At 45.6% G+C, this 23,764-nt stretch overlaps 1 protein-coding gene across 10 annotated transcripts in view; it reads right to left on the minus strand.

The window, feature by feature from the left end:
- Positions 1 to 23,764, minus strand: part of CCR8 (C-C motif chemokine receptor 8) — a 98,264-nt gene that overhangs the window by 18,130 nt on the left and 56,370 nt on the right. For 6 of the 10 annotated variants that reach the window (XM_074345215.1, XM_074345213.1, XM_074345211.1 and 3 more), the window contains exons 2-5: positions 23,607 to 23,739; positions 22,316 to 22,650; positions 20,868 to 20,982; positions 2,741 to 2,911 (exon numbers count right to left, since the gene is read on the minus strand). The gene's annotated coding sequence lies outside the window, so the exon portion shown is untranslated. The remainder of the gene's footprint in view (positions 1 to 2,740; positions 2,912 to 20,867; positions 20,983 to 22,315; positions 22,651 to 23,606; positions 23,740 to 23,764) is intronic. The other 4 variants (XM_074345210.1, XM_010945862.3, XM_074345209.1 and 1 more) reach the window with 4 other exon arrangements.

The raw sequence follows: 23,764 nt of genomic DNA on the forward strand, positions 1-23,764 counted from the left end.
CCCTCTCCCTTACCTCCGTCAATCCCCATCAGACACAGAGTGAGCTACCTAAGGCTACTCAAAGCCATCGTGGCAGGCAGAATCAACATCCTTCACATCTGGGCTGCCAGAAGCTCTTGCTTCTCATGGTAGATCTTGTCCACATCCACCATCCTGTTCTTTGGGCTGTCCTCCCCACCAGACTCTACTCCCATCTTGGTTTTTTTTTGTTTTGTTTTGTTGGTCTCCACCCACTACGTCCAAGGCAGTGCCTGGCATGAGGTAGGTCTCAGAAAACTCAGGATGAGTTAACCCAACAGCTCAGAAGAGGACATAAATGCCACCGTCTCTGCTGGTCAGTTTTTGTCAGGGTCACATACCCAGGAATTTGTGGCACCTGAAGGCTTTGGAGTCACACAGACCTCGGTGAAATCCCAGTCTTGCTGCTTATTTGATGGGTGACCTTGAGTGTTTTATTTCACCTCTGTAGACCTCATCATTCTCATCTGTACACATGGGGTGATGATCCTTTCCTCAAAGGGTTAAGAAGATAAGCAATTTCCTCTCAAGGTCTCCAGCACCAAGCATGTGTTAATAACTACACTTTATATTTCTAACCACCAAAGTGATCCTTATCATTTCACATTTGTGGGTTTTCATTTGCTAGACAGGGAAGTACTTTTTAAACTTACTATTTTGAGATAATACCCAGAAAAGAAAAATTGCAAGAATATACAAAGAACTCTCCCAGATTGACCAAGTGTGAACACTCTTTCTCACTCTACGTATGTGATAGATACAACTTTTTTTCTGAATCAATAGAGGAAAATTATAGGCATCATATTCCTCTATCCTTAAACCCCTCAGTGTAAATGTCCGAAAGACAAGGACATTCTCTTATGTCACAAGGGCACCATTATCAGGGTCAAATTTAACATTGACCCAATATTACTCTCTAAGACGTCTATTTTATAACCTCACCAACTATCTCAGTCACGTCCTTTACAGCCCCTGGTTCAGGATCCAACCCAGGATCACACATTGATGGTGCTGTCAAGTCCTTTTACTCACCTTTGATCTGTAACTATGCCTCTGCCTCCGTTTTTTTTTTTTTTTTAAGACATTGACATTTTTAAAAGAACTCAGACCAGCTACTTCTCAGAACGTCCCTCAGTTTGGATTTTTCTGATATTTCCTTGTGATTTTAGCAGACACATCATGGAAAAGGTGAGTCCTTCTCAGGGGACATGATGTCAGTGAGCCCCAGGGTTGGTGATATTACCCTTGTTCACTTGATTAACATGTCTGTCAGTGGTAAAGTTGCTTTTTTCCCCCTTTGTTATTAATAAGCTGTTTGTGAGACATTCTTTGAGACAACGTAAATATCCCATTTCCCATCAAACTCTCAGGGGCGCTGATCTGGAAGCTTTTGTGGAAAAAGTTCTCTTGGAGATGCCACACTGAAAAATGTCTGTCCTACCTTGTTTCAAGAGGCATGAATTCTCATTTTTACCAATTTCCTGTGTGGGAGTATTGTGGTTAGTGACTGGGGAGGGGTGGGCGAGTTGGAGCCTTGTGATCCGGGAGCTCTCCATCCTGCACCAGCACCAGAGAAAGGGTGGGGCCGGGGGAGGCCAGGAGAGGAGCCCCCAGCAGCAGAGTGGAGGCAGAGTTAGAGACAGCTAGTGCCAACACGGCAGAGTGGGCCTCAGGTTCATGAATGCAAAGGCTTTCTTCCTCTGCCCCTACAGTCGCACTCTCCATCCACTCCTTGTGAGTGTGTGAGAGCTCATGTGATCCGGGGGCTTTAGCAGACATGCACACAGCACTAAAGATTCCTGGGGCAGGAGGTGGGGTGGTCAATGTAAGAGCCATGCTTCACTCTCTGCCTAGGGAATCCTTAGGCCAAGTCCCTGTCAAGTGAACAGAGAGAGGATCAAATCTGCAGTTTTCTGAACAGTATGGGAGAATCTGGGAGTCAGAGATTGTTAGAGATGGAGGCTGTGAAGGGTTTATCTTAGCATTCATAACCTTTCAGGAAGCTAGGGTCATTGCCAAATGAAAACTAGAGTACAACCCCACCAATGAAGACAGAGGTAAAATCCTACACAAAATAGCAGCACACGGAATCCAACAATGTACAATTTGTACATCTTGACCAAGTTGGATTCTTCCCAGGAATGAAAGGGTCCTTCATCATTAGGAAAAATTATAAGCATAATTCACCACATTAATAGATTAATGGAAAAAATCAGATGATCCCATGGTCATCTCAATAGATGCAGGAACACTGATAAAATTCAGCATGCATATAAAGCAAGTGAAACTCTCCAACTCTCCTGATGGGAGCGTCAACTGTTGCAGCCACTTTGGAAAATGGGGTGGCGTTTTCTGCTGAAGTGGAACATGCACATAGTTTATGGTTTATCAGTTTACCCCTAGGTCTATTATCTAACATATATATTTCACAAAAGACATGTATTAGAATAGCCATAGCCGCACTGTTCATAATAGACTCCTGGGAACTACCTAAATGCCCATCAATAGCAGGATAAAGAGATTCCAGTACATTCACACCATGGAATACACTATAGCAATGAGAACAGATGATCTACAATTGCACAAAAAGAGTATAGATGAATCCCACTAACATAATGTTGCACAGAACACTTCAGACACACAGACAGCATACTATAACCCCACTTATACAAGGGACTAAAAAACGGGTAAAACTAACCTATGGTATCAGAAAATTGGTTACCTCCATGGATTGAGGGATAAGATGGAAAGGTGGCCTCTCAGGAGCTGGCGACAAGCTTTCTCTTGATCTGGGTGCTGGTCACACGATGGCTTCAGTTTGTGGAAATTCATATGTTTATGATACAGGCATTTTCCACGTATGTTCTTCGTTCCACGTCTGTTCCACTTCATTCTTAAGAGAAAAAAGAAATCAGTATCTCTTCATGAAAAAGAATTCTTAAAGATGAGACTTCTTTAACTTGCAAATATAGCTACAAAAACCTACATCAAGAGGCATCATCAATGAGGAAATGTCAAAACAAATCCCTCTGAAATTAGGAGTAAGAAATGTATGCCTTCTCTAGCTATCTGGATTGTGGTGGTGGTTTCACAGGTGTGAACATCTGTCAAAACTCATCAAATTGTACATCTGAAATATGTGTAGTTTACTGTACAGGAACCACACCACAATAAAGTTGTCACACACACAAAAAATATGCCTTCTCTATCACGACTTCTGCCTGCTACTGGAGATACTAACCTGCATAATAAGCCAAGTAATAAATGGCATACGGGTCAGCGAAGAAGAAAGCAAGAGATCACCATTTACAGAGGAAGGGATGTGGGGGAGAAAAACCCAAATGAATCTGTAAGTGAAGGAAATCCAAAAGAATCTACAGACAAAATATTAAAGTTAGCAAGAGAGTTTAATAAAGATGCTGAATGGAAAGCTGGTAACACATGATTCCACTGCATTTCTATGTCTCAGCAACAAACGTATAAAATATCATTCTTCAAAAACAAAGATTTATTGTATTATAGAATTTGTAAATATAAAATTTTGGTACATAAATCTCACAAAATGAACAAGAACCTTTATAGAGAAAAAAACTTTATTAGATTAAAAAAACTTTATTAGAAGACATTATTAATAAAATTTATTAAAAGAATTTCTAAATAGCTGTAGAGAAATTTCATGTTCACATTTTAGAAGATGAAATATCAAACGATGTGAGTTCTCCCCTGAATTGATTTAAGGATTCCATATAATTATAAAAAAAAAATCCTCACAGTATTTTTTGTGATTGACAAAACAATTCCAAAATTTATTTAGAAATTTATAAACAGTCAAGAAACTGCTAAAAAAGATAAGAGGGTCTCACAATAACTGATAACTAGTAATTATTATAAAGCTGAAACCTGTGAGAAACAGACACAGCATTTTTTAAAAACAGGTAAAAGAAACTGAAGAATTGTGCTCTACACTGGAATTTGACAGAACATTGTAAAATGATTATAAATCAATAAAAAAAAACCCCAAAAAACAGATAAAAGATCTGAATAGGCTCTTTTCAAAAAAAAAAGAAAGAAAATTCAAATGACCGATAAACAGAGGAAAAGGTGCTTAACCTCTTTAGCAGTCAGGGAAATCAAAATTGAAAACATACTGGGGTGCTATTTTACACTCCCAAGATCATCAAACATTTCAGTCTGACGTTACTAGGTGTTGGCAAGGATTCTGTAGCTTTGGGAACGCTCCAGTAGAACTAACTGGTGGAAGTGTAAGTTTGTTCATACCTCTGGGAAAGAGTTTGTCCTATCTAGTAAAATTGAGTATAGGCATCCTCTAGGACCGAGCAACTCCATGGATGGACATGGGTGAGACTGGTCACTGCAGCATTGTTCGTATCAGCAAAGTTCTCAAGACAAACCAAACATCCACTGGCAATGTAATGGCTAAACAAATTGGGATAATTGTACAAGGGAATATGCCACAGTGAAAATGAAAACATCGCACTGCACTCCTCGACGCGGATGTTGAGCTCATGAAGCAAGGTGCAACATAATACATGCAGTATCACTCCATTTACACATACGGTAAAACTGCAAGGGAAAAAACAGGAAGGCTTCATACCAAAGTCTGGCCAGCTCATCTCTGAGTAGGGGCGAGAAGGGGATGTATTTGGGGAGAGGCACCCAGAAGACAGAAGGTATTTTGATGTTCTGTTTCTTAACTTGGATGATGAGTATATCGGTGTTTATCTGATCATTATTTTTTTTAATATACATTTACATTTTCATGTTGAAATATTTAATACATAGTATGATTTAAAAATTAAATAACAAGTAGAAACAAAAAGGAATTGGACTGGATAATATTTATGAACTTCTTCAGCTCTCATTCATTCATAGGAGAAATACTTTGGGAGCACTGGGCTAGGTCCTGGGGCTTCCAAGAAAAATGAGAGACAAGCTGTCCTCTACCTGTTACTATGCAGTCCCGGGGGCCTGCTGAGGCCTCACACCTCTCTGGCACCGGTCAATTCTCGGCTTCAATGCGTCACTCCAAGCCTCCACTTTGTGCAAAACACAGCCCATTCACCGCAACACACACACACACACACACACACACACACACACACACACACACACACCCAGCCAACCACCAAACAAAATACAAAAAGCAATCCATTCCAACCAAGAATTTAGAAATTTTACTGTACCACCTCTTACAAGATTCTGGTACTCTTTCCTCCTCTCTCTCTTCTTCCAATTTCTCTCCCTACCTTGGTCCTCCTCATTCTCAGGACCAACACAAACTCCTCCTTTTGCACAATAGGTTGTTCCCTTTGCTCCCCCATTGCTCAGGTATGCCCCTCAAGTGATGTACGTAGCTCTTCCGGACAAACCCAGTGGCCGCCCTAGAAGACATTTGATTCGATTTTCTCCACCTCGTTACAAGGCTCAGTGCATTCACTACTGGGACAGAGGAGCCCACCCAGGGCTTCAGGAGCAAACGCAGGCTCTGCTTGGGTCTTCAGGGTGAGAATGTGGAGGTGGCTCAGGAGGGAGCTGACTTAATGGATGGGTATGCCTTCAAGCAGAGAGTGGAACATTATTAAAAGAAAAGCATTTTTCTGGGAGGCTCAGAGCCTGGGTTCTTGTCCCAGGTGAGCCACCATGTTGCCCTAGAATTCTAGGAAAGTCACTGAATCTTTTTGAGTTTTAGTCTAGGGCTTCCACACTTTAATGTGCACACGAATCACCTGGGAATCGTCTTAAACTGCAGGTCATGATTCAGCAGTTCTGAGCCTGGGATTCTGTAGTGTCTAACCAGCCCCCAGGCAATGCCAGTGCTGCTGTCTGCAGATCTAGACAAGGGATTAGGATCTTCATCTGTAAAATGGGCACAAAGCCTCCATGAGGATGCTGTGACTTTACGACATAATATGTGTGACTGTGCTTGGGAAAATTTAGTGCTCCTTAAAATTGTGATGGGTTGTTATTATTGTGGAGCTGGGATGTTACAAGTCTTGTCCAATAAACTGGGAGTGGGATCCCCTATATCTTCACTGCCTGACACCTGAAAGATGGTCATACCCATCAGAAGTGTCAACTGTGCCAACATGAAAAGATGCTCAGTATCGTTAATTATTAGGGAAATGCAAATCAAAACTACAATGAGGTATCACCTCACACTGGTGAGAATGGCCATCATTCAAAAGTTCACTAATGATAAATGCTGGAGAGGCTGTGGAGAAAAGGGAGCCCTCCTCCACTGCTGGTGGGAATGCAGCTTGGTGCAGCCATTATGGAAAACAGTATGGAGATTCCTCAGAAGACTAAAAATAGATTTACAATATGATCCAGCAATCCCACTCCTTGGTTATATCAGGAGAAAACTCTAATTCGAAAAGATACATGCACCCCAATATTCATAGAAGCACTATTTACAATACCCAAGACATGGAAGCAACCTAAATGTCCATTGACAGATGACTGGGTAAAGAAAATGTGGTATATATACACAATGGAATACTACTCAGCCATAAAAGAATGGAATATGCCATCTTCAGCAACATGGATGGACCTAGAGATGATCATACTAAGTGAAGTAAGTCAGAAAGAGAAAGACAAATATCGCATGGTATCACTTATATGCGGAATCTAAAATATGATACAAATGAACTTATTCACAAAACAGAAACAGACTCACAGACATAGAAAATACATTCATGGTTACCAAAGAGGGAAAGCAGGTGGGGAAGGGATAAATGAAGAGTTTGGGATTAGCAGATACAAACTACTATATACAAAATAGATAAACAACAAGTTTATACTGTAGAGCATAGGAAACTATTTTCAATATCTTGCAATAATCTATAAGGGAAAAGAAATAGAATTAGATATATGTATATGAATAGATTTATATACATATGTATAATTGTCACTTTGCTGTACACCTGAAACACATTATAAATCAACTATATATTTCAATTTAAAAAAAATAAAAAAAGAAGTGTCAACTGTGCCAGGAGGACATACCAGCCCTCAATGGAGAGGTCCCTGGAGAGAGCAAATCAAAGATGTGACATGCTGGCTGGCAGATCTGCATGAGGGCCCAGTGACTTCCAGAGCTAATAGGGTGGAGAAAGAACCTGCAGAAACAGGAAGTCCTGCAGGACAGCAAGGCAACACACACACACACACACACACACACACACACACACACACACACACACACACACACACACTGTCTCAAACCACAGAGGGGCTCTTCTGTTAGTTTCACATTTTCTTTAAAGGCCAGAAGCCAATTAACCGTTGGTAGATCCACAGAGAGCTTTGAACACAGCCTGGTAAAATTAGAGCAGGTGCGCAGAGGGGCAGATGGTGGGGTGTAGCAGGTGAGCTCAGGACCACTTTGGTACTGGACTCGGGACAGGGCTGCTCCACAGCCCACGCACCTTCTCACCCGCCAGGCCCTGGGCCTCCACTTTCCACACTGGCATGTTGCTCTTAGATGCTGCTCATCCTTGAGTAGGCAGCAGTGTGAACCACTCGACGGAAAGCATTTTAAGTGGCTTGCCCAAGTCACAGTGGAGTTCCTGGCAGAGCTGACTTGCAATGCTCCCACTCCAGGTTGCCCATCAGAAATGCATGGGTGGGTTATCTGGGCTCTGCTTAGGAAGTATGAGAAATTGCTAGCCCCTGGAGTGAGGAATAATGGAAAAGGAACTCATTCGTTCATCACCTGTGCTGTTATCAGGTACAGGCTATATGTTAACTACTGTATCCTCACAGCTTCATGAGGACGATATTTCTGTGAATCCAATAACATCTCTAAAGGCTCTTGTATGGTGTATCACACAGAAGAAAGTGCCCACAGATGTTTGATTATCTCCCCTACTGCCCCATTTTAAAGATCACGCAACCCAAGAAAGTTAACCAAAGTCACACAGCTAAGCGGAGAAGCAACCTCAGGTCCACCAGGCTCCACGTTCTGTTACCATTGCAGTGCACTGCCCGAGAAGTTGCTGGAAAGGGAACAGGGTGGGCTCTGGTGTAAGACAGAGGACTCTCATTTAAGGGTCATTTCGCAAGGCACTTGGACAAGGTGTTTCTAATATGTATCTGTGATACCCTTAGGAGTCTTTCCATGTTTTGGTTTTTTTTTCCAGAATCTTTCCATCTTTAGGTAAGAAAAGTGCACTGGATTGGAGAGTATCTTCCCCCAAATTCATGATCTTCCCCAAATCCCAGAATGTGATCTTATTTAGAAATAGGACCATTGCATGTGTTGTTAGTTACGATGAGGTCATACTTGAGTAGGGTGGTGTCCTTAGAAGAAGAAGAGGACAGACACAGGGAAGATTCCGTGATGACGGAGGCCGAGATTGGAGTGATGCATCTACAAGCCAAGCAAAACCAAGGATTGCCAGAAACCACCGGAAACTAAGAGGAAGACATGGAACAGACTCTCCCCCAGAGGCTTCAGAGACAGCACGGCCCTGTCAACACCTTAATTTTGGACTCTGGCCCCCAGAGCTGTGAGAGAATAAATTTCTGTTGTTTTAAGCCGCCCGTTTTGTTTTCAGCAATTTGTCAGAGCAGTCCTGGGAAAGTAATACATAAAGCACTGAAGAACTTTACAGGGTGTCTGTTCTCAAAGTATTGCCATCAACACCTTGTGGCAAATGAAAAACAGTACTTTTTAAACTGTGAGACTTGAGGAATGCTTCACGTACCAAGGGCATTTCAGTCAGCGTGTTCGTGCAGAATGTCCACCGCAGATGCGTAGATGTCTCTCAAGCCTACGCACCCACTTGTACCCTTCCTCGCCTCCTGCACAGACGATTCAGAGCAACTACAACCCATTCAGTGGGGCCTTTCTGGATGTGATGAGGGTGGAAGGGCAGCTTTATCAGCAGCCACTTCCTACAATGGCATGAGGTACCAGGGTGTAGGCAGGGTGATACTTCCTTGGCGTTTTTAATCTCACCTGGAGAGAATTAAATGAATCATCCTTTGTCCATGCAGGCATTAACTCCTCAGCCACATTTATCGTCTATAAATCAATAACTTTGTGAAATAAATAACAATTACGATTCTTATTATTATCAGTGCTTCTCAATCTTAGCAGTTTATAGAATTATAGGGGAGTTTTAAAAATATCAGTGTCAGGGTCCCACTACAGACCAACGAAATCTGAATCTCTGAGGGTTTTTTTTTGCACATTTCCCCATGTGATTCTAATGTGCAGCCAAGGCGGAGACCCGCTGTTCTGGGTCTCTGCTACTGGCAATGTGGTCCATGCACCAAAGTGCTGCCATCACCTGGGGGCTACTTAGAAATGCATAATCCTGGCCGCACTCTAGATCCCACTCTGCATTTTGACAAGAGCCCAGGTGATCTATGTGCACATGAAATTTGCAAGCCCTGAACTAGACTATCCTTTCCTTCTATTGTCTCGAGTGAGAAGAGTCCCTTTGGCACCCAACACTGAGCCGTCAACAAGCATGTGGCGTCCAGCTTTTCTCAGAGATGGTATTCAAACTATTTCATGGGGATGCTGGCCACAGACAGCTGGGACGGCAGTAATGGTCAGCCCTGGATGAATGTCAATTCTAGTCTTACTATTAATATTCTAGTTCTCAGAGCTTTCTGTCTTGGCTACTCTAATTGTATCTCCACCTCTGGGGCCTCTCTGGGGGGAGACGCTGCAGCAGGCACAGTTGGGGTGGCTCCTCAGTTCCCAATAGCCCCCTTGCTTTGAAAACAGCAATCAGCACACAGGCGCTGCACCCTCACTGGCTGGGGGTGGAGACCGGGGGGAACCGAGGGTGCCAGTGAACCAACCTCTCTTTCAGGTTCTGAATAAACCTTAGAAATATGTACAGAATTTTTAAATAGGGTCATTTTGGCACATTTGGGCAAAGCTAGAATGGAGGACATAGGTTTATTGAGTGAATGAACCCAGGAGGACAGTAGCAGAAAGTGACCTTTTTCTCTCCCACCACTACCCCTGCAGACACATACTGCTGACTGTTGACGCATCCTGCTCTACACGGATGACTGCTCAGGCAGAACCCACAACTTTCTGAGTCACACTTCGGTGTTAATACTTCTTTTTTAGGTATTTTTAAGAGTTCAGTCCAATCAAATATCGTTGATCTCTTATCCATTTAACCTTTCCTGGCCCTGCAGCCTGGGCCTCCCTGGGCTGAGGAAACTGCCCTGGGGAATGGGGAGAGGATGGCTTTGCCTCCTCATCCTTCCGTTTCTTCTCCCCACTCACTCTGCTGCCCTCCCTCCTCTAGGGCTGGGTTGGGACGGGAGGCAGGGTGGGAGGCAGAGGGTGTATCGGGTTGCTCTGGTAACAGCCTGGCAGGGATGCCCTCTGTGTGGCAGTGCCCAAGGCTGCGTCTTTCCCATGGAGCATCTTTGTGGATGTCTCAGAAAAGGTCCCCCTGAGCTCCAGGCCCAGATGGTGAGGGCCCAGCCCATGTCCTTCAGTTTTAAGAAATAAGCCCACAGCGGAGGTGGACCCAGACCGGGAGGGGAGTTTTCACATAAGTGTTAATGCTCTGCCTTTGGCTCCCTCCTTCCTGGCACTCCTGCCCCCATAGTTTCCAGTTTCTCTGGAAGTCCTGAGCTCTGACCTGTCTCTCAGCCCAGAATACACGATGCCAGCATGACAGGAGCAGGCACAGCCCCCGGGTCCTCATGCCTACCCAAGAAGGAGGGCCTTGGTCTGGAGACTGGGGAGCAGAGGAGAAAGTGTGGGCACGACTTCCACTTGTGGAAGCATATGGGCTTGAGGCCCAGAAGATGCCATGTGCAATTATAATTTTGCAGAAAACAAGGAATCCAGGGAAGGGATGATTTTTGAGTACTGGTGTGGTTTTCATGCTCTGCCAAGAAAACCAGTTCCTAAAGGCAATACATCTCAGCGTCCACCTTCGTGGCTCACTCCCAGAACCAACCAATGCAAACTGGGTTCCCAGTAGCGACTCTGAGAGGGAGGTGAGGGTGAAGGGAGTTGGATGCCCTCAGGGACAGCATCTGAGGAAGGACGGGAAGGGGATAAGAACTGGGGAGACAAAGAGGTCGAGCCCTGAAGGCCTCAGCTCACCCCCCAGGGAGCTCAGAAACTGGAATGACCCTTCTGAGATGGCTCAGTTTGGGTTGAGAGAGTTGGGCCTTTACAGCCTGGAGTTGACCAGTCACTGGACACAGGCTGCCTCAAAAAGGAGCCGGACTTCTGGCTCAATGGCTACCTTCAGCCATAGCATTTCCTAAGGGGGCTGATAGCAGAGGGCCATCTGCCAGCTGTGCTCCCCAAAGCTGGGGGAAGGTGTCTGAAGGGAGACAAGGAGACAGGGGGCACATCCCAAGGTCCACCACACCCTTCCCACCTGAGTCAGCCGGTCTCCTCCACCAGACGACAAGCTCCTTACAGAAGACGGCAAAGGGAACGGCTCAGAGACCACCCTCACCTCTCACAATGGACCCCATCACTAGTAAGCCTCGGACCACATTTGTTGATCGGTGGACCAGTTGCAGAACAGAACTTCCTCTGACTTCAGTGAGCCTGCATTCTAAGAAAATCAGCATGGCGTTAGCATGCAGGCAGGAGTCTTTGTCAAACACAGAAGATCAGTATGACTGTACCTTTGAAGTGCTGGGGCCAATTCTTCTGGCTGAGCTGGCTTGTGGGCTTGGTTTCTCAGGATAAGAAACTGAAGGAGAGCGCAGGAGAGGAATAGGAGGAGGATGGCTGAGGTCCACAGAGGTGAATGTGGTAGGCAGGGAGATAGATAGGGAGCAAAGAGATAGGGAGGCACCAGTGAAAACTCAACCAGCATTGAAAACAGTACCAAGGTCTGTGGGAGCAGAAAGGAGGCTGATTCAACGAAGCCACCTCTTGAACCTCCCGCCATCTCTCTTTCTTTCCCACTCGCCCACCTGAACCTCAACTCTCATAAACCCACCTTCTTCCTGTGCACACAGCAGCTCCTGGTTGAAACACACATTACCTCCTACCTGGCTGCACTTCCGTTCCTGACAACAAGCCTCATTCAGGCTTTCCACATTTTCAGGTGATTTCTATTCAATGTCCCTGGTCAACTCAGCCTCTCAGCTTCCGAAACAACAATTTCACACAGATACTCTGTCCGCATTCTCAGCCAATGGCCTTGCTTCTGATTTCACTGAAAAACCAGAATCGACCGGAGGAGCTGTTTCACACACTGCCAGCCCTTAGTCAATTTCAGTCCCTGTCAGGAGGCCCTGGGCTCAGCCCAAGCCCGTGGAACTCGCCTCTGTTCTGCCAACCCCACCAGGTACAGTTGTCCATTCCCACAGCTTTAACACCACCAACAGGCTGGTGATGCCCACGCTCCCCTAGTCTAGTCTGTGTTTCGTCCTGGAACTGGATTTGTACACACAGCAGCCTACTCGGCAATTCCATTTGAGGCATCTGAGTGTAATATATCCCAAATAAAACTCTTGATCCACGTTCCACAAACCTGGCCCTCCGCCTGGGATTTGCCTTTCAACAAATGACATTTACATCCCCAGCTGCTCAGGCCCCAAACCTAACTCATCAGCTCCTCTCTTTGCCTCATGCCACACATCCAATCCATTAGCACGTCTTGTTGCTTCTACTTTCAAAATATATCCAAATCCACCAGCATCTCTCACTCGAACTCTAGCAATAGCTTCTTCACTCTCCCCAGTCACTCATTCCTTGACAGTCCCCACCCTGGTGACCCTGTCTACTTTCTGGTCTGTCCTGCACAGGCTGTTTCACGGGGAGGTGGCGTCAGGCAGAGGTGAGGGGACACACACCGGAGCCAGACGGCCTGCTTCAAAACCCTACCTATTATTAGCCATGTGCCCTTGGGCAAAATTACTCAGCCTCCCTGTCCCTCACATTCCTCACTTGTAAAGTGGGAATAACAAATATGGATTTGCCTCTTGGAGCTTTTAAGAGAATTAAAGGGAGCCCTCTTCCCTCATAGCTCATAACTGCAATCATTTACTAAGCACCTGTGAGAATCCAGTCTTTCTGCTCAGCACAGTTGCTCAAAGTGGATACACATATACCCGGTGACAAGTGGCAGTGGGCCAGGGGCACTCTAAGCCACAAGGCAAATTAAAAAAAAAAAAAAAAGATTTTGCATAGAGTTGACAATGGAGAAAGACATTTTCAGGAAAAGGGACCACTTGCGTAAAGGCGTGGAAAAAATAACAGCAAGGATTCAGCACTTAGAGTGCCAGGCATTATTCTAGGAGTTTTACAAATACCAACTTATTTAACTTTCTAACAGGTCTATGGAGCAAATGCATTACTTCCCCTCACTTTATAAATAAGGAATGTGAGGCAGAGGAGGCTGAGTAACTGGCTGAGGTCACCTGGCTAATCTAGACAGGATTCTGAACCAGGCAGCGTGGCCCCTGCGTGTGTGCTTCTAACCTCCACCTTACACCGCCCTGTAGTGGAGCAGCTGCCCAAGGACGGGCCTGAAAGGACACAGGTTTCACCGGAAATGAGCAACTGGAACAAGATGAATGGGCAAGAAACGAGGTGGGAATGAAGAATCAAGGCTTCGGGTGCCACTTGAATCCCAGCTCTGCCACGTCCCACCTGTGGGGCCTTGGAAGCCAGTACACGTGGTCCTCACCTGTAAAGTGAGTTCGCACCTGTATCGGAGTCTATCAGTACAGGAAAAGCACTCGCTTCTTACCCTTCCTTCTTCTTTAGGACTGTCTTCCTATAAAGAAGTTAAAGTGGCCTGCTTAAATGCATCTACACTTCTGCTGCAGGGAAGGTGCAATGAGTGTGCTTTTCCCTATTCCTCTCACTAAAGACAATGAAAACTCCTGGGCACTGCATATATCATCTAAAACGTGGGGTGAAAAATGCAGACCAGGTAGGCACTTGGGACCCAAGGTGTAACAAAGCAGTGGGAGAAGCAGCCAGTTGCCTGGAAACTCCAAGAGGAGCAGACTTTTTTGGACTCCCCACCTGGACAAAGGCAGTGTAGTTAGCAAGACGGAAAAGGTTTAGATAATAACCTCTCTAATCTGACCAATACCTGCAGAAAAAAACTGTGGCCCAGTCTCCATCCACTCCAGCAACGGTAGGGTCTCAAGGGGGGCCTAGGCGTTCACACATTCGAGGCTATAATGAAGCACTCCGACCTCCTTCTGACCGCCCCCTCCCCAAGCCCCCAGGGTGATGGCAGAGAAGCTGGTGGAGAGGCAGGACTTCTGTAATAACAGTAGCCCAGCAGTAATGAGGCCAGCATCTGTGGTGTCAGTGGAGGCCACACAGGGAGCAGTATCTAGGCATTCCTGCCCCGCCCGGCCAGGGTGGTCTCAGTGGAGACCTTGAGGAAAGCCAGAGCTCCCACCCCCACCCAAAGCCAATGAGGAGCCCAAGTAGACCTGGCCGTCTGCCCCCACCTGGCAGTAAGGAGGCAGCATTTTCCTCCCACTGCCAGGGCAGTCTCAGAGGAAACCAGCTGAAAAGGAGATTTACATAAGGACCACATTCCCACAACATAGTATCCAAAATGCCCATATTTCAATAGAAAATCATTTGTCCTAACAAGAACCAGGAAAATTTTAACCTGAATTAAAAAGGCAATGAATAGACACCAGGACTAAGATTACAGAGGTATTCGAATTACCTGTCAAAGATTTTTAAAGCATCCATCATAAAAATGCTTAAATGAGCATTACTTGAAAGAAATGAAAAAAATAAAAGCCTCATCAAAGAAGTGGAGGATATCAGAGGAACCAAGCGGAAATTCTAGAAGTGAAAAAATACAACAACAAATTAAAAAACTCAATGGATGAGTATTGAGGAGGCACAGGAAAGAATGAGTGAACTCGAGGACAGAACAAAAGAAACTGCCCACAACAGAGAGGAAATAGAAAAAAAAAGAACAGAACCTCAGGCAACAGTGGGACTATAACAAAATATTTCACATTTGTGCCATCAGAGTCTCGGAAGGAGAGGAGAAAGGGCACAGGGAAACTGAAAACGTATTTGATGTAATAACATCTGGGAACTTCTCAAACTGGCAAAAGACACAAACCTGTAGATTCAAGAAGGTAAGTGAATCCCACACAAGATAAAACCAAAGAAACCCAAACCAGGATGATACCTCACAGCTACACTCCTAAAAATTAAAGACAAAGAACTAACCTTGAACTCGGTAAGAGAGAAATGACACTTTATCCACAGTGGAAAAACAATCTGAATGACAGGGAATTTCTCCGCAGATACCATGGAGGCCAGAAAGAAGTGGCACAACATTTTTCAAGTGTTAAAATCAAGTCATAAAAATGAAGAAAGAGGACTAAGAGAATTTTTCACCAGCAGAACTGCCCTAAAAGAATGACTAAAGGAAGGTCTCTAAAAGGAGAAACCTTGAGATGTCTGAAAGGAAGAAAAAGAGAGAGAGTAAAAATACGGTTAAATACATATTCCTTCTCCACTTGAGTTTTCTAGGTTGTTTGATGGTTGAAGCAAAATTGTAACACTGCCCAATGTCCTTCTAAATGTATATAGAGGAATGTTTAAGGCCATTGTATTATAAACAAGGAGAGTCAAAGGAGGTGATTTCAACACTTCACTTGAACCAGCAAAACGCTGATACCAGTAGATTCTATCACCTGGTATAAACATTTAATCAGCTATACAACAAGATAAACTCAAAACCTCTACAATATAAATCAAAACAGAATTCTAAAAAATGCTCAATTAACCCATAGAAGATGGGTAAAAGAAAACAGGGAAACAAAATAAATGAAACAAGCAGAAAACAAAAAATAAAGTGTTTAATAAACCAAACACTTAGCCCTTAAAATATCAACAGTTATATTGGATGTAAATGGTTTAAGTACATCGATTAACAGATAAGCTAAAAAAAATGACCAAACTATATGCTGTCTGTAGGAAACTCACTTCAAGCATAGGTAGGGTGAAAAAAAAAAAAAAAAGGATGGATTAAAAGTAAGCTATGCAGACACTAATCAGAAGAAAGCAGACAGGCTTCATTAATACCGGATAAAATAGACTTCTGAGCAAAGGAAACCACCAGAGACAGAGAGGGCCTTCACATAATGATGGAAGAGTCAGTCCTCCGAGAAAACATGCCATTTATAAGTGTGTATGTACTAATCAACAGAGCTGCAAAATGTGAGAGCAAAACCTGACAGAACTAAAGGAGAAAAAGACACATCAACAATTATAACCGAATGGGGGCCGGGGTGGGGGTATCTCAGTGGTAAAGTGTATGCTTGGCATGCACGAGGTCCTGGGTTCAATCCCCAGTGCCTCCGTGAAGGGGAAAAAAAACATTTTAAAAAGCCAATTATAACTGTGGACTTTAACAGCCCTCCCTCCATGATAGATACACAACTAGACAGGAAATCAGGATAGAGGAGAAATCAACCCCACCATTAACTAACAGGATCTAATTGGCATTTATAGAGCACCCGCCAATGGCAGAAAACACATTCTTTTGAAGTGTTCAAAGATCAAATACTAATAGAGACCATATCCTGGGCCATACAATAAACCTTGACAAGTTTAAAAGAATTTAAATAATACAGAGTGTATTCTCTGACCATAATGAAACCTAACTAGAAATTAATAGCAGAAAAAGAAAAATTTCCAAACACCTGGAAAGTAAACAACACACCTCTAAATAACCCATGGGTCAAAGAGAAAATCTCAAGGGAAATTACACACACACACACACACACACACACACACACACACACACACAGAGTCAGTACCATTTCATACTAACTGCATGATTTGCAAAGGCTCAACATTGTTCTTGTAAATAATACGGATCATAGCTAATTCATAGACCACTACAAAGCCGTCCACTACATGCACGGTCACACACACTGTCCTCACCAGACTCTAAGAAGGATGGGTTACTAATGTTATTCCCACTTTGTTAAGGAGGAAGCAGAAGCTTAAATCCGCTAAGTAACTTGTGGTAGGTCACAGCTCTAATCAATGGCGAGATCAGCTCAAGCCCAGGTACCATTCTCTAGGGAACCTGCTGCAGATTAGAACCCTGACCCTAGCCAACTCTTTTACAGCGAAGTCATATCTCAACCCTCTTCCCAAAACACTGCCCACTGTCTGGGGTGGAACAGGCATTCTCTCCAGCCCCCGATAACTGCCAGGAGATGGGAAATTCAAAGAAGTGAGGGGAGGGCTACAAAGTCCATCAAATGCGCAGGAGAGGGCTAGAAATCTGAGGTCATAAACGCTAATACCTGTCTAGGTATGAGTCAGAGGGTTCACTGAGAACGTCAAAGCAGTTTTATTTCCAGATAAACATCAGAACAGAAATAAAAATAGCTATCTGACCTATGAAATACATAAAGGTTAGCTCATATACTTTTTCTGAGGTGGAGGGGAGAAGCAGTAGGCAGGGGATTTTTAAATTGTAATTAGTTTTTATTTTTAGCTCAGTAATATAAGCCAAAAAATTAAACAGTGCTCAAAGATTATAGCAAAACATAGCTATCCCCTGTCCCGAACCCCTGTGCTAGTCCCACACTCCAGAAAAGATCAGCCAGAATACTTCTGGTTGTTTTTCCCCTCTGGTATTTACCATCCAAATTTCTAAATAGTAGGCTCATCCTACTATTTCTCAATTCACAACTTCTACTTTCTACTGATTCATTGTTGGGATGGTTGAGGACTTAGTTCTCTTACCCTTCCCCCCTCTAACCTCACATAACATATAATTATGTTACAATTACAACATAAAAAGTGTTGTTTACTGGTGGGAAATGGAGTGGGAAGGGATAAATTGGGAGTTCAAGATTGGCAGATACTAACTACTATACATAAAGTAGATATACAAGTTTCTTCTGTATAGCACAGGGAACTATATTCAATATCTTGTAGTAACCTATAATGAAAAAGGCTATAAAAAGGAATAAATGTGTATATATGTACACCTGAAACATGCTGTATACCAGAAACTGACACAATATTGCAAACCGACCATACTTTCAAAAAAAAAAAAAGCATTGTTACATTTCTTTTCTTAAACCATTTTTTTGTTTTTCCTTTATTGGCTATCTTGCTTTTATTCATTTGCTTGGTCTTCTACATGCCTACATTTTCAAATGTTCCTATCAATTAGCTATTATGCATTAAAATGGCACTAATGAGGAAATTTTCAATGACATTTAAAAATTCCTAGGACTTAGAAGTCTGTATACAGTGTGTTGTCAACTTTGAGGGGGAAAATAGCCACAAAAAATACACTGGATGGTGTAAGATCAAATGCAAAACAAAAATAGAGGGTTAATTCTCCTGGTTGCAAGTAAGGGAAGAGACTTTCCTCCTTTCTCCATTTTGTTTCAGAATTTCTTTGTCCTTTTCAAATGTATGTAAGTCTTTATAATGACCAGTCTCACAACTGAAGATTACTTCCTCAAGGACCTGGGGACGATCTTTCTGATTTCAGCCATCTTTCTGAAATGCAAACTGTCTCCCAGTTTCTGTCAGAGGATAAGAACCTCCTAATTTGGTGGTCCCTTATTCCAATTTGCAATGAGAAGTTTGTTTCTCCTCTGGATAAAACCAACACAAGGGGTCTCCCCAGTTACTCTGGGAAATTTGCAATGAACTACGTGTGATACAAGGTGCTACTGAGCCCTTTTACTAGAGGACTAGTTATTGTTCACCTAGAGAACGTGTATGTAAGGTGCTATACTGCTTGGCTATGTAAAGGGTGGGATTGCTTTCCTTCTTTGCAGTCTCTTAGTGGATTCCCTGTGATGCAATCATATTCTGGTTTAATATAGTTTATTCAATAATAAAACTGTTTTCTTCCTCTGCTACCTTTGTGGAGTGGTTTTCTGGGTTGGGAGAAGATTCTGCTTTTTTAAACTATATTCTGTCTGCAACCGAGACCCCATGGGTCCTTCCCAGGACAGACCCCTTGCCCGAGGTTCTCTGCTTTAGCTCCTCTGAAGTACCTAAACAACACTATCCGATGCACAATTCCTGAGCTGTTTTACAGATGCTAAAACTCACACCAAATGGAAGAGGTTAACTGCTTGATGTAGCCCCCAGACCTACTGGAGCCTGATTGATAACATTTACATTCCCCTGCCTCAACCCGCCCATCTCTGACACCGCCCTGTTACCTCACCATCAACCGGTCAGAGAACTGTGCATGACCTGGTCACCCCCTCCCGGTACCTCTACTTGTCTGTTCATTTGTAAATAGCCCTTTACAAATAAACCATCTGTTTCCATAGAGATTCCACACTGGGCCCAGCTTCCTTGCCTCCCCTGGACTGCTCAGCACTGCCGGCCTTCTGAACATTGGCTGCTTCCTGGCCAGACTGCCCCAGCGGGGACACATGCAGTGTCCACCATTGAAAAGCCTAGGCCTCCACCTCCGAGCCCCAGTTCCTAGTCCTGCTGATGTCTCAGCCTCCCAAGGGACGAGGGGAAGGCCATAGGGCATCCCTCGTCATCCCCACAGCACCGGGAGACGTGACGGCTCTGGTTCTAGGTCTGATCTGCCTGCATTCACGGAGCCTCCAGCTTTCCCAGCAGCTGCCCGGAGAGTCCAGGTCCCACAACCCAGAAATACAGGAAGGTGAGTGCCCCACAGGGGAGATGTTGACCAAAGAGACACAGGAGAAGAGAAAGAGCTGGGGATTAAATGGCTTGCTCTCTGTCCCTGACTGCTCCAAGAGGCAGCGGTCCCCTGGGTCTTCAGCAGAGGTCCCGCGTGACCAGGTGACCAGCCGTACCCTCTCATGTAACTGCGGCCAGCTCAGGAATAAACCATCTTTCCTTTCCCAGCCTCACTTCCCTTTTTCCTTCACTTTGTTCCCTTGAATTCCACATCCCAGCACGGCATTACTGCACAGGCTTTGCCTCAGCCTCTGTTTTCTGGGCAAGGAGCTAAGACAGGCATTGAGGGGGCTGCCTTTCGGGGAATCTGGCTTTGTGTCTGCTTCAGACAAAGCTCCCACCCTTCCCACCCCAGACCTAGTCTCCATCTTCCTCACTGCAGGGGCACCAGGCTTCCAGCCAGAGGGGCCATGGCGTGCCCCAGATGATGCAGGCTCGGCCTCCGTCACCTTTCTGGATTTGCATCAGTCATTTTCTTAAAAAGATGTTTTAAAATAATTATCCAGCACCTTAGCTGTTCTGTACCAGGAGGATGCCTCTACATTTTCTCACCGCTTGTATTACCTGGAAATTCTCCTTCCTTCTCCTTTATTATTATTATTTTTTAAATTTATTTTGGGGGGGAAATTAGTTTTATTTGTTTCTTTCTTTTTTTAATGGAGGTACCAGGGATTGAACCCAGGACCTCATGAATGTGGAGCAGGCGCTCTACCACTGAGCTGTGCCCTGCCCCTCTCCTTTATTTTTTTCTCTCTTCCTCTTTCTTTTCCTCGGCCCACTGTCTTTCACCGCTCCCAGGATTTGACAGAGGTGTGTCTCTGGGAAGCCTCCAGACTGAGTCTCTGGGATTCAAAGTTCTGCACCCCTCAGCCCCAGCTCAGGGCTCCTTGTAGTGCATTTACAAGAGATTCTGATAAACCTGCTAGAACTGGGTCGTCAGGCAAAGAGCGGGCAAGTGCATCCTCGGAGGACGTGGCCCTGCCTTCCCATTATGCAGGGTGGGAACCGGGCAGGCACGCGTGGGCTCAGCCCTCCAGCCAGCCAGCGCTGCTTCTCACACACAGCTGGAGGGAGGGCTGAAGGAAAGACTCGAAAGCAGTTTTGAAATGGCTGCCCGTGGCCACAGTCGGTCAACTGACCTGTGGCTCCGACTTACCCTGCAGAGAAAGTGCAGTGTGTGCCCTCTGGTCACCGCGAGGCTCCAAGGGCCATCATGGGTGAGACCCAGCATCAGCCTGTGTGCTGCACACCTACTGCTCAGAACCGGCCACCTGGCAATGGAGGGTCAGAGAAAAAGCAGGTGTGAACAGAGACACAGGAATGAGCAGTTTCATGAATCTTCTGTGTGCAGCTGCCTGCCTTTCTGAGGGCCTTCCTGACTGTTCCTCCAGCCCAGGTGTCACTGGAATGGGTATCCTTCCGGGGCCTGGTCACCCATCTTTGGGATGGGGGGTCCCAGGTGCACAACTGAATTCGAGGTGCTTTGAAAGTGGTTCAAGCAGCTTTTCCATGGGGGCCTCCAGCAAAAACTCCAGACAGGACAGGGGCGGGTCTTGGCTCCTGTGCCTGGCTGCCTTGCCCCTTGCTGTGAACAGGAGTGGACCCTGGATGTTCCAAGGGCCCCGGAGAGCCGGCTGGCGGACCGCACAACCTCAGGCTTCTCCTCCCCACCAGACCTTTCTACGTCTGTGTCCCTCCTCTCCTACCCCATCTCCCCCCTCCCTCTGTCCTCAGCAGATCCTCTGTTTACTCTGAAGCTTCACCATTTTCCTTGTCTGTGGCAAACCTGACCATGTTCCTGTGGTGTCTGAGTGTTTCGGTGCCAGGAAGAAGCCTAGCCAAGCAGGACTTGTGGTTAAAAGACGTGCATGAATTCAGGCCTGCCTGCAAAGGCTCCCAGCTGACAGCAGGGGTGGGAGGGCGCTCGGTGAATTAATTGTTCTCCTGAACCTTCCCTCAGGGCACCCCCTCAGCCTTCTCTCACTGATGTCCTTTCAAGTCATTTTCTCTCCAGAAGCCCCGGGTTCCCTCATTCATGCTCCTGCCTGTCAAACTTATTTCCCGCCAGCCTGTCTGTCTGTCTGTCTGTCTGTCTGTCTGTCTCTGCACCTGCTTCCTTCCCCTGGAGATAGGGGAGATAGGGCGAGGTGAGATGGGCGCCTCGGAACAACATGGGCCCCCAGGTCTGGGCCTGGAGAGGAGGGAGGGAGGGGCTCCTGCTTCCCAAGTCCCCGGCCTTGCCAGGCTTCTGGACCCTTCTGAGCAGAACAGCTCTCACTCGTCCACCGGGTTGGAAGGAGCCCCAGGCTTGAGGAGTGCCCCCGACCCCTGCACTCAGTGCCTGCAACCACCAGCAGTCTGGCCCCCGACCTACTGTGGGGGCCCCAAGACAAGCACAAACACTGAGATTTTAGCGCTTGGATACTGCCTCCCAAGAAGCATGGGAGCCCCCAAAGTACGGGGCAGAGCTGGGCTTGACTGGATGGCCACAGCCTGGCTGAGATGGACGCTGGAAGTGCGGTGGGGAGGGGGCGCTCGGTGAGGCCGAAGCCCAGGGTGTGGGAACCCGCCAGATCCAGCTTCCAGTGCCTGTCAGGCACTTACCATGTGGTGATCTTGGGCAATGGCCGTCCCCTCCGAGCTGGGGTTGTCCTCCACAGCGTGAGGGTGAGGGGGCTCCATCGGTGGCAGGGGGCTGCCCTGGGAAGTGATGACAATATCATAAAGGGCCCAGCACTGGGTGGACGCGAGGCAAATGGCCACTTCTCCCTTAATTGTGTGGGCAGTCGGCGATAGATCCTCACTGAGGGGACCATGTTGGCACCAGGACACAGCAGTGGACGGACACAGCCCCGGGCCTCATGAGGCTCCTTTTAATAGACAGACAGACATCAGACACACTCCACACCCAAGAGGGTGGTGGTGACATGTGATGGGTCCTGTGAAGAGGAAATAATGGACTGAGAGAAGGGACAGGGTTGGGGGCCTAATAAAGCTGAGTGGGTCAGGGAGGCCTCTGTACAGGACCCAGTTGCCATCTGAAGAGACAACCGAAGAGGGAGAGGTGGGGGCCGGGGGAAGGGCCAAGACTAGAAAAAGACTCAAGAATCTTAGTAACTGAAGTGAGTTCATAGTGGCTGGAACGCAGTGTAACATAAATTTATATATATATAGATATAGATATAGATATCTATATATATATATTTATTTATATTTTAAGTATTCTTTCTTTTTTGTTTTTTTTTGGGGGGGGTATGTGGAATAATTAGGCTTATTTATTTACTCATTTTAACAGAGGTACTGGGGATTGAACCCAGGACCTCACGCGTGCTAAGCACACGCTCTACCACTGAGCTACACCCTCCCCTGTGTAACATGAGTTTAAACCAGGGATACTGCCAAGGTAAGAAGGGTAGTTCACGTATAAAACAAGAATTTCCCCTGCTCTCCTGTCACCAGGCTGCAGGGACTTGTCAGTTTGCCTACTTGGCAGAGAGACAAAGCCTTCAGATCACCTCTCCCTGACCCCCACTTCACCAATGGCTGCCTCTAACACCTCCCAGAGAGTGGGACAGCTCTGAGGGGTGTCTGGCTTCCAATATCTGTCATAAGCAAATTCACCAGGACCAGAAGCTTTAGATCAGTGCCATCCAATAGTGTCCAATAGCAATAGCCACCCACACAATCTTCCAGTCATGATTTTAAAAGTAAAGAGAAGCAGGTAAAATTAATGTTAATAAAATATTACATTAAACCCAATACTTCTAAAATATTATCATTTCAAAAGTAATTAACATGAAAATTAGGCATGAGATATGGTACATTCTTTTTTTCATGCTAAGTCTTCCAAAAGCTAGTAGTTTCTATCTACACCCCATTGGCAATTGACACTAACCAGACTTCCTGGGCCCCGAGCTCCTTGCGGCCCGTGGACACTGCATCGGATGGTGCGGCTCTAGACATGGCAGTATCGAAACCACAGGAGAGACCGGCCCACCAGCACAGGTTCCTATCACCTGCCAGAGAAGCTTTAGAAGAAGACTCAGGGAGGCA

The sequence above is a fragment of the Camelus bactrianus genome, chromosome 17 (assembly GCF_048773025.1).
Source record: "Camelus bactrianus isolate YW-2024 breed Bactrian camel chromosome 17, ASM4877302v1, whole genome shotgun sequence".
Classification (NCBI taxonomy): Eukaryota; Metazoa; Chordata; class Mammalia; order Artiodactyla; family Camelidae; genus Camelus; species Camelus bactrianus.